At 42.8% G+C, this 8,267-nt stretch overlaps 1 pseudogene; it reads left to right on the top strand.

Annotated features, from left to right (window-relative positions):
- The window catches only part of LOC130980591 (protein DETOXIFICATION 29-like), a 74,058-nt pseudogene that overhangs the window by 31,496 nt on the left and 34,295 nt on the right, over positions 1-8,267 (top strand).

The following is an 8,267-nucleotide window of genomic DNA, read 5'->3' as shown; positions in this document are numbered from 1 at the left end:
CGGATATTCACTCTTTTTGAGTTTGAAAGGGACCTCGAGGATCACCTTTTTCAAGGCCACAACTTCATAAAAGTGGTCTGATGCACCCTTGAGATGAATCTCTCCATCTCCCATGACTCGGAGGTGGAAGCTTTTTGCTTCCCTTCCTCTTTCTAGAGGTTTCTCCGGCCTTGGATGCCATAAAATGGTTATGGAAAAAACAAAAAGCAATGCTTTTACCACACCAAACTTAAAAGGTTTGCTCGTCCTCGAGCAAAAAGAAGAAAGAAGAGAGTAGAAGAAGAAATAGAGGAGAGGGAGATGGCTTTGTGGTTCGGCCAAAGGGGGAGAAGTAGTGTTTAGTGTGTGTGAAAATGAGGGAGTGAAGATGGGTTTATATAGGGGTGAAGAGAGGGGTAGGGTTCGGCCATTATGGGTGGGTTTGGGAGGGAGAGTGGTTTGAATTTGAATGGTGGGGTAGGTGGGGTTTTATGAAGGATGGATGTGAGTGGTGAAGAGAAGATGGATTTGATAGGTGAGCGGTTGTTTTTGGAAGTGGTTGAGGTGATTGGTGAATGGGTGAAGAAGAGAGAGGGTGGTGGGGTAGGTGGGGATCTTGTGGGGTCCACAGATCCTGAGGTGTCAAGGAAAAGGCATCCCTGCACCAAGTGGCTTGCAAAAATGCATTCTGTGCCAATTTTGGCATTAAACGCCGGGCTGGTGCCCATTTCTGGCGTTTAACGCCAGCTACTTGCCCTTCTCTGGCGTTTAACGCCAGTCTAGTGCCCCTTTCTGGCGTTAAACGCCCAAAATGGTGCCAGACTGGGCGTTAAACGCCCAACTGCTACCCTTACTGGCGTTTAAACGCCAGCAAGATCTTCCTCCAGGGTGTGCTGTTTTTCTTCCTGTTTTTATTCTGTTTTTGCTTTTTCAATTGATTTTGTGACTTCTCATGATCATCAACCTACAGAAAACATAAAATAACAAAGGAAAATAGATAAAGTATAACATTGGGTTGCCTCCCAACAAGCGCTTCTTTAATGTCAGTAGCTTGACAGAGGGCTCGCATGGAGCCTCACAGATTCTCAGAGCAATGTTGGAACCTCCCAACACCAAACTTAGAGTTTGAATGTGGGGGTTCAACACCAAACTTAGAGTTTGGTTGTGGCCTCCCAACACCAAACTTAGAGTTTGACTGTGGGGGCTCTGTTTGGCTCTATTTTGAGAGAAGCTCTTCATACTTCCTCTCCATGGAGACAGAGGGATATCCTTGAGCCCTAAACACAAAGGATTCTTCATTCACTTGAATGATCAATTCTCCTCTGTCCACATCAATCACAGCCTTTGCTGTGGCTAGGAAGGGTCTGCCAAGGATGATGGATTCATCCATGCACTTCCCAGTCTCTAGGACTATGAAATCAGTAGGGATGTAATGGTCTTCAACTTTTACCAGAACATCCTCTACAAGTCCATAAGCGTGTTTTCTTGAATTGTCTGCCATCTCTAGTGAGATTCTTGCAGCTTGTACCTCAAAAATCCATAGCTTCTCCATTATAGAGAGAGGCATGAGGTTTATACTTGACCCTAGGTCACACAGAGCCTTCTTGAAGGTCATGGTGCCTATGGTGCAAGGTATTGAAAACTTTCCAGGATCTTGTCTCTTTTGAGGTAATTTCCGCCTAGACAAGTCATCCAGTTCCTTGGTGAGCAAAGGGGGTTCATCCTCCCAAGTCTCATTACCAAATAACTTGTCATTTAGCTTCATGATTGCTCCAAGGTATTTAGCAACTTGCTCTTCAGTGACATACTCATCCTCTTCAGAGGAAGAATACTCATCAGAGCTCATAAATGGCAGAAGTAAGTCCAATGTTATCTCTATGGTCTCAATGTGAGCCTCAGATTCCCATGGTTCCTCATTAGGGAACTCATTGGAGGCCAGTGGACGCCCATTGAGGTCTTTCTCAGTGGCGTTCACTACCTCTCCTTCCTCTCCAAATTCGGCCATGTTGATAGCCTTGCACTCTCCTTTTGGATTTTCTTCTGTATTGCTTGGAAGAGTACTAGGAGGGAGTTCAGTAATTTTCTTGCTCAGTTGTCCCACTTGTGCCTCCAAATTCCTAATGGAGGACCTCGTTTCAGTCATGAAACTTTGAGTGGTTTTGATTAGATCAGAGACCATGGTTGCTAAGTCAGAGTGGTTCTGCTTAGAATTCTCTGTCTGTTGCTGAGAAGATGATGGAAAAGGCTTGCCATTGCTAAACCTATTTCTCCCACCATTATTATTGTTGAAACCTTGTTGAGGTCTCTGTTGATCCTTCCATGAGAAATTTGGATGATTTCTCCATGAAGAATTATAGGTGTTTCCATAGGGTTCTCCCATGTAATTCACCTCTTCCATTGAAGGGTTCTCAGGATCATAAGCTTCTTCTTCAGATGAAGCATCCTTAGTACTCGGTGTGCGAAATTGTGATCACAACTTTTCACAACTCAAATAATCCCTAGTAATGGCCCCAAAGACTTGGTGCTCAATACCATGGCATAAACACAACTTTGCACAACTAACCAGCAAGTGCACTGGGTCGTCCAAGTAATAAACCTTACGCGAGTAAGGGTCGATCCCACGGAGATTGTCGGTATGAAGCAAGCTATGGTCACCTTGTAAATCTTAGTCAGGCAGACTCAAATGGGTATAGATGATATATGAATAAAACATAAAGATAAAGATAGAGATACTTATGTATATCATTGGTGAGAGCTTCAGATAAGCGTATGAAGATGCTTGTCCCTTCCGTCTCTCTGCTTTCCCACTGTCTTCATCCAATCCTTCTTACTCCTTTCCATGGCAAGCTTATGCAAGGGTTTCACCGTTGTCAGTGGCTACCTCCCATCCTCTCATTGGAAATGTTCAACGCACCCTGTCACGGCACGGCTATCCATCTGTCGGTTCTCGATCAGGCCGGAATAGAATCCAGTGATTCTTTTGCGTCTGTCACTAACGCCCCGCCCTCAGGAGTTTGAAGCACGTCACAGTCATTCAATCATTGAATCCTACTCAGAATACCACAGACAAGGTTAGACCTTCCGGATTCTCTTGAATGCCGCCATCGGTTCTTGCCTATACCACGAAGACTCTGATCTCACGGAATGGCTGGCTCGTTTGTCAGGCGAGCACTCGGTTGTCAGGCAATCAACCATGCATCGTGTATCAGGAATCCAAGAGATAAACATTAGAGCCTTGTTTGCTTGTAGAACAGAAGTGGTTGTCAGTCACTTGTTCATAAGTGAGAATGATGATGAGCGTCACATAATCATCACATTCATCAAGTTCTTGAGTACGAATGAATATCTTGGAATAAGAACAAGCGGAATTGAATAGAAGAATAATAGTAATTGCATTAATACTCAAGGTACAGCAGAGCTCCACACCTTAATCTATGGTGTGTAGAAACTCCACCGTTGAAAATAAATAAGAACAAGAGTGATCATTGGTTTCAGCCCCAGAGAGGGAACCAGAAGAACCAAGATCTGATCTAAGAACTAGATGTCCGAAGATGAAAAATACAATAGTAAAAGGTCCTACTTTATAGGGAACTAGTAGCTTAAGAATTACAAAGATGAGTAAAAGACATAAAAATCCACTTCCGGGCCCACTTGGTGTGTGCTTGGGCTGAGCAATGAAGCATTTTTCGTGTAGAGACTCTTCTTGGAGTTAAACGCCAGCTTTTATGCCAGTTTGGGCGTTTAACTCCCATTTTGGTGCCAGTTCCGGCGTTTAACGCTGGGAAATCTGAAGGTGACTTTGAACGCCGGTTTGGGCCATCAAATCTCGGGCAAAGTATGAACTATTATACATTGCTGAAAAGCCCAGGATGTCTACTTTCCAACGCCGTTGAGAGCGCGCCAATTGGGCTTCTGTAGCTCCAGAAAATCCACTTCGAGTGCAGGGAGGTCAGAATCCAACAGCATCTGCAGTCCTTTTCAGTCTCTGAATCAGATTTTTGCTCAGGTCCCTCAATTTCAGCCAGAAAATACCTGAAATCACAGAAAAACACACAAACTCATAGTAAAGTCCAGAAAAGTGAATTTTAACTAAAAACTAATAAAAATATACTAAAAACTCAACTAAATATACTAAAAACATACTAAAAACAATGCCAAAAAGCGTACAAATTATCCGCTCATCACAACACCAAACTTAAATTGTTGCTTGTCCTCAAGCAACTGAAAATCAAATAAGATAAAAAAAAAAGAGAATATGCAATGAATTCCAAAAACATCCATTAAGATCAGTATTAATTAGATGAGCGGGGCTTTTAGCTTTTTGCCTCTGAATAGTTTTGGCATCTCACTTTATCCTTTGAAATTCAGAATGATTGGCTTCTTTAGGAACTCAGAATCCAGATAGTGTCATTGATTCTCCTAGTTAAGTATGATGATTCTTGAACACAGCTACTTTATGAGTCTTGGCTGTGGCCCAAAGCACTCTATCTTCCAGTATTACCACCGGATACATACATGCCACAGACACATAATTGGGTGAACCTTTTCAGATTGTGACTCAGCTTTGCTAGAGTCCCCAATTAGAGGTGTCCATGGTTCTTAAGCACACTCTTTTTGCCTTGGATCACAACTTTATTTCTTTCTTTTTCTTTCTTTTTCTCTTTCTCTTTTTTTTCGTTTTTTTTTCGTTTCTTTTCTCTCTTTTTTTTTTGTGTTCACTGCTTTTTCTTGCTTCAAGAATCATTTTTATGATTTTTCAGATCCTCAATAACATGTCTCCTTTTTCATTATTCTTTCAAGAGCCAACATTCATGAACCACAAATTCAAAAGACATATGCACTGTTCAAGCATACATTCAGAAAACAAAAAGTATTGCCTCCACATCAAACTGATTAAACTGTTATAAAATTCAAAATTCATGCAATTCTTTTCTTTTTCAATTAAGAACATTGTTTATTTAAGAAAGGTGATGGATTCATAGGACATTCATAACTTTAAGGCATAGACACTAATGATCACAAGACACAAACATAGATAAACATAAAGCATAAATTTTCGAAAAACAGCAAAATAAAGAACAAGGGGATTAAAGAACGGGTCCACCTCAGTGATGGCGGCTTGTTCTTCCTCTTGAAGGTCTTATGGAGTGCTTGAGCTCCTCAATGTCTCTTCCTTGCCTTTGTTGCTCCTCTCTCATGATTCTTTGATCTTCTCTAATTTCATGGAGGAGGATGGAATGTTCTTGGTGCTCCACCCTTAGTTGTCCCATGTTGGAACTCAATTCTCCTAGGGAGGTGTTAATTTGCTCCCAATAGTCTTGTGGAGGAAAGTGCATCCCTTGAGGCATCTCAGGGATCTCATGATGAGAGGGGTCTCTTGTTTGCTCCATCCTTTTCTTAGTGATGGGCTTGTCCTCATCAATGAGGGTGTCTCCCTCTATGTCAACTCCAACTGAATAACAGAGGTGACAAATGAGATGAGGAAAGGCTAACCTTGCCAAGGTAGAGGACTTGTCCGCCACCTTATAGAGTTCTTGGGCTATAACCTCGTGAACTTCTACTTCTTCTCCAATCATGATGCTATGAATCATGATGGCCCGGTCTAGAGTAACTTCAGACCGGTTGCTAGTGGGAATGATTGAGCGTTGGATAAACTCCAACCATCCTCTAGCCACGGGCTTGAGGTCATGCCTTCTTAATTGAATCGGCTTCCCTCTTGAATCTCTCTTCCATTGAGCGCCCTCTTCACAAATGTCTGTGAGGACTTGGTCCAACCTTTGATCAAAGTTGACCCTTCTTCATGGCCACAACTTCATAGAAGTAGTCTTGATGCACCCTTGAGATGAATCTCTCCATCTCCCATGACTCAGAGGTGAAAGCTTTTGCCCTCCCTTTCCTCTTTCTAGAGGTTTCTCCGGCCTTGGATGCCATAAATGGTTATGAAAAAACAAAAAGCAATGCTTTTACCACACCAAACTTAAAAGGTTTGCTCGTCCTCGAGCAAAAGAAGAAAGAAGAGAGTAGAAGAAGAAGAAATGGAGGAGAGGGAGATGGCTTTGTGGTTCGGCCAAAAGGGAAAGTGGTTTGAATTTGAATGGTGAGGTAGGTGGGGTTTTATGAAGGATGGATGTGAGTGGTGAAGAGAATAGTGGGATTTGATAGGTGAAGGGTTTTTTGGGGAAGAGGTATTGAGGTGATTGGTGAATGGGTGAAGAAGAAAGAGGGTGGTGGGGTTGGTGGGGATCCTGTGGGGTCCACAGATCCTGAGGTGTCAAGGAAAAGTCATCCCTGCACCAAATGGCATGCAAAAATGCGTTTTGAGCCAATTCTGGCGTTAAACGCCGGGCTGGTGCCCATTTCTGGCGTTTAACGCCAGGTTCTTGCCCTTTCCTGGCGTTTAACGCCAGTCTGGTGCCCCTTTCTGGCGTTAAACGCCCAGAATGGTGCCAGACTGGGCGTTAAACGCCCACCTGCTAGCCTCACTGGCGTTTAAACGCCAGCAGGTTCTTCCTCCAGGGTGTGCTATTTTTCTTCCTGTTTTTCATTCTGTTTTTGCTTTTTCAATTGATTTTGTGACTTCTCATGATCATCAACCTACAGAAAACATAAAATAACAAAGGAAAATAGATAAAATATAACATTGGGTTGCCTCCCAACAAGCACTTCTTTAATGTCAGTAGCTTGACAGAGGGCTCTCATGGAGCCTCACAAATGCTCAGAGCAATGTTGGAACCTCCCAACACCAAACTTAGAGTTTGAATGTGGGGGTTCAACACCAAACTTAGAGTTTGGTTGTGGCCTCCCAACACCAAACTTAGAGTTTGACTGTGGGGGCTCTGTTTGACTCTGTTTTGAGAGAAGCTCTTCATGCTTCCTCTCCATGGTGACAGAGGGATATCCTTGAGCCTTAAACACAAAGGATTCTTCATTCACTTGAATGATCAATTCTCCTCTGTCCATATTAATCACAGCCTTTGCTGTGGCTAGGAAGGGTCTGCCAAGGATGATGGATTCATCCATGCACTTCCCAGTCTCTAGGACTATGAAATCAGCAGGGATGTAATGGTCTTCAATCTTCACCAAAACATCCTCTACAAGTCCATAAGCTTGTTTTCTTGAATTGTCTGCCATCTCTAGTGAGATTCTTGCAGCTTGTACCTCAAAGATCCCTAGCTTCTTCATTACAGAGAGAGGCATGAGGTTTACACTTGACCCTAAGTCACACAGAGCCTTCTTGAAGGTCATGGTGCATATGGTACAAGGTATTAAAAACTTCCCAGGATCTTGTCTCTTTTGAGGTAATTTCTGCCTAGACAAGTCATCCAGTTCTTTGGTGAGCAAAGGAGGTTCATTCTCCCAAGTCTCATTACCAAATAACTTGTCATTTAGCTTCATGATTGCTCCAAGGTATTTAGCAACTTGCTCTTCAGTGACATACTCATCCTCTTCAGAGGAGGAATACTCATCAGAGCTCATGAAAGGCAGAAGTAAGTCCAATGGAATCTCTATGGTCTCATTTTGAGCCTCAGATTCCCATGGTTCCTCATTGGGGAACTCATTGGAGGCCAGTAGACGTCCATTGAGGTCTTCCTCAGTGGCGTTCACTGCCTCTCCTTCCTCTCCAAATTCGGTCATGTTGATGGCCTTGCACTCTCCTTTTGGATTTTCTTCTGTATTGCTTGGGAGAGTACTTGGAGGGAGTTCAGTAATTCTCTTGCTCAGCTGTCCCACTTGTGCCTCCAAGTTTCTAATGGAGGACCTTGTTTCAGTCATGAAACTTTGAGTGGTTTTGATTAGATCAGAGACCATGGTTGCTAAGTCAAAGGGGTTCTGCTTAGAATTCTCTGTCTGTTGCTGAGAAGATGATGGAAAAGGCTTGCCATTGCTAAACCTGTTTCTTCCACCATTATTGTTGTTGAAACCTTGTTGAGGTCTCTGTTGATCCTTCGATGAGAAATTTGGATGATTTCTCCATGAAGAATTATAGGTGTTTCCATAGGGTTCTCCCAGGTAATTCACCTCTTCCATTGAAGGGTTCTCAGGATCATAAGCTTCTTCTTCAGATGAAGCATCCTTAGTACTGCTTGGCGCATTTTGCATTCCAGACAGACTTTGAGAAATCAAATTGACTTGTTGAGTCAATATTTTGTTCTGAGCCAATATGGCATTCAGAGTATCAATCTCAAGAACTCCTTTCTTCTGACTTGTCCCATTGTTCACAGGATTCCTTTCAGAAGTGTACATGAATTGGTTATTTGCAACCATTTCAATTAGTTCTTGAGCTTCTG

Source organism: Arachis stenosperma, chromosome 5, assembly GCF_014773155.1.
Source record: "Arachis stenosperma cultivar V10309 chromosome 5, arast.V10309.gnm1.PFL2, whole genome shotgun sequence".
Classification (NCBI taxonomy): Eukaryota; Viridiplantae; Streptophyta; class Magnoliopsida; order Fabales; family Fabaceae; genus Arachis; species Arachis stenosperma.
The sequence above is the reverse complement of the archived record's forward strand: the minus strand, read 5'-3'. Positions and strand labels throughout refer to the sequence as shown.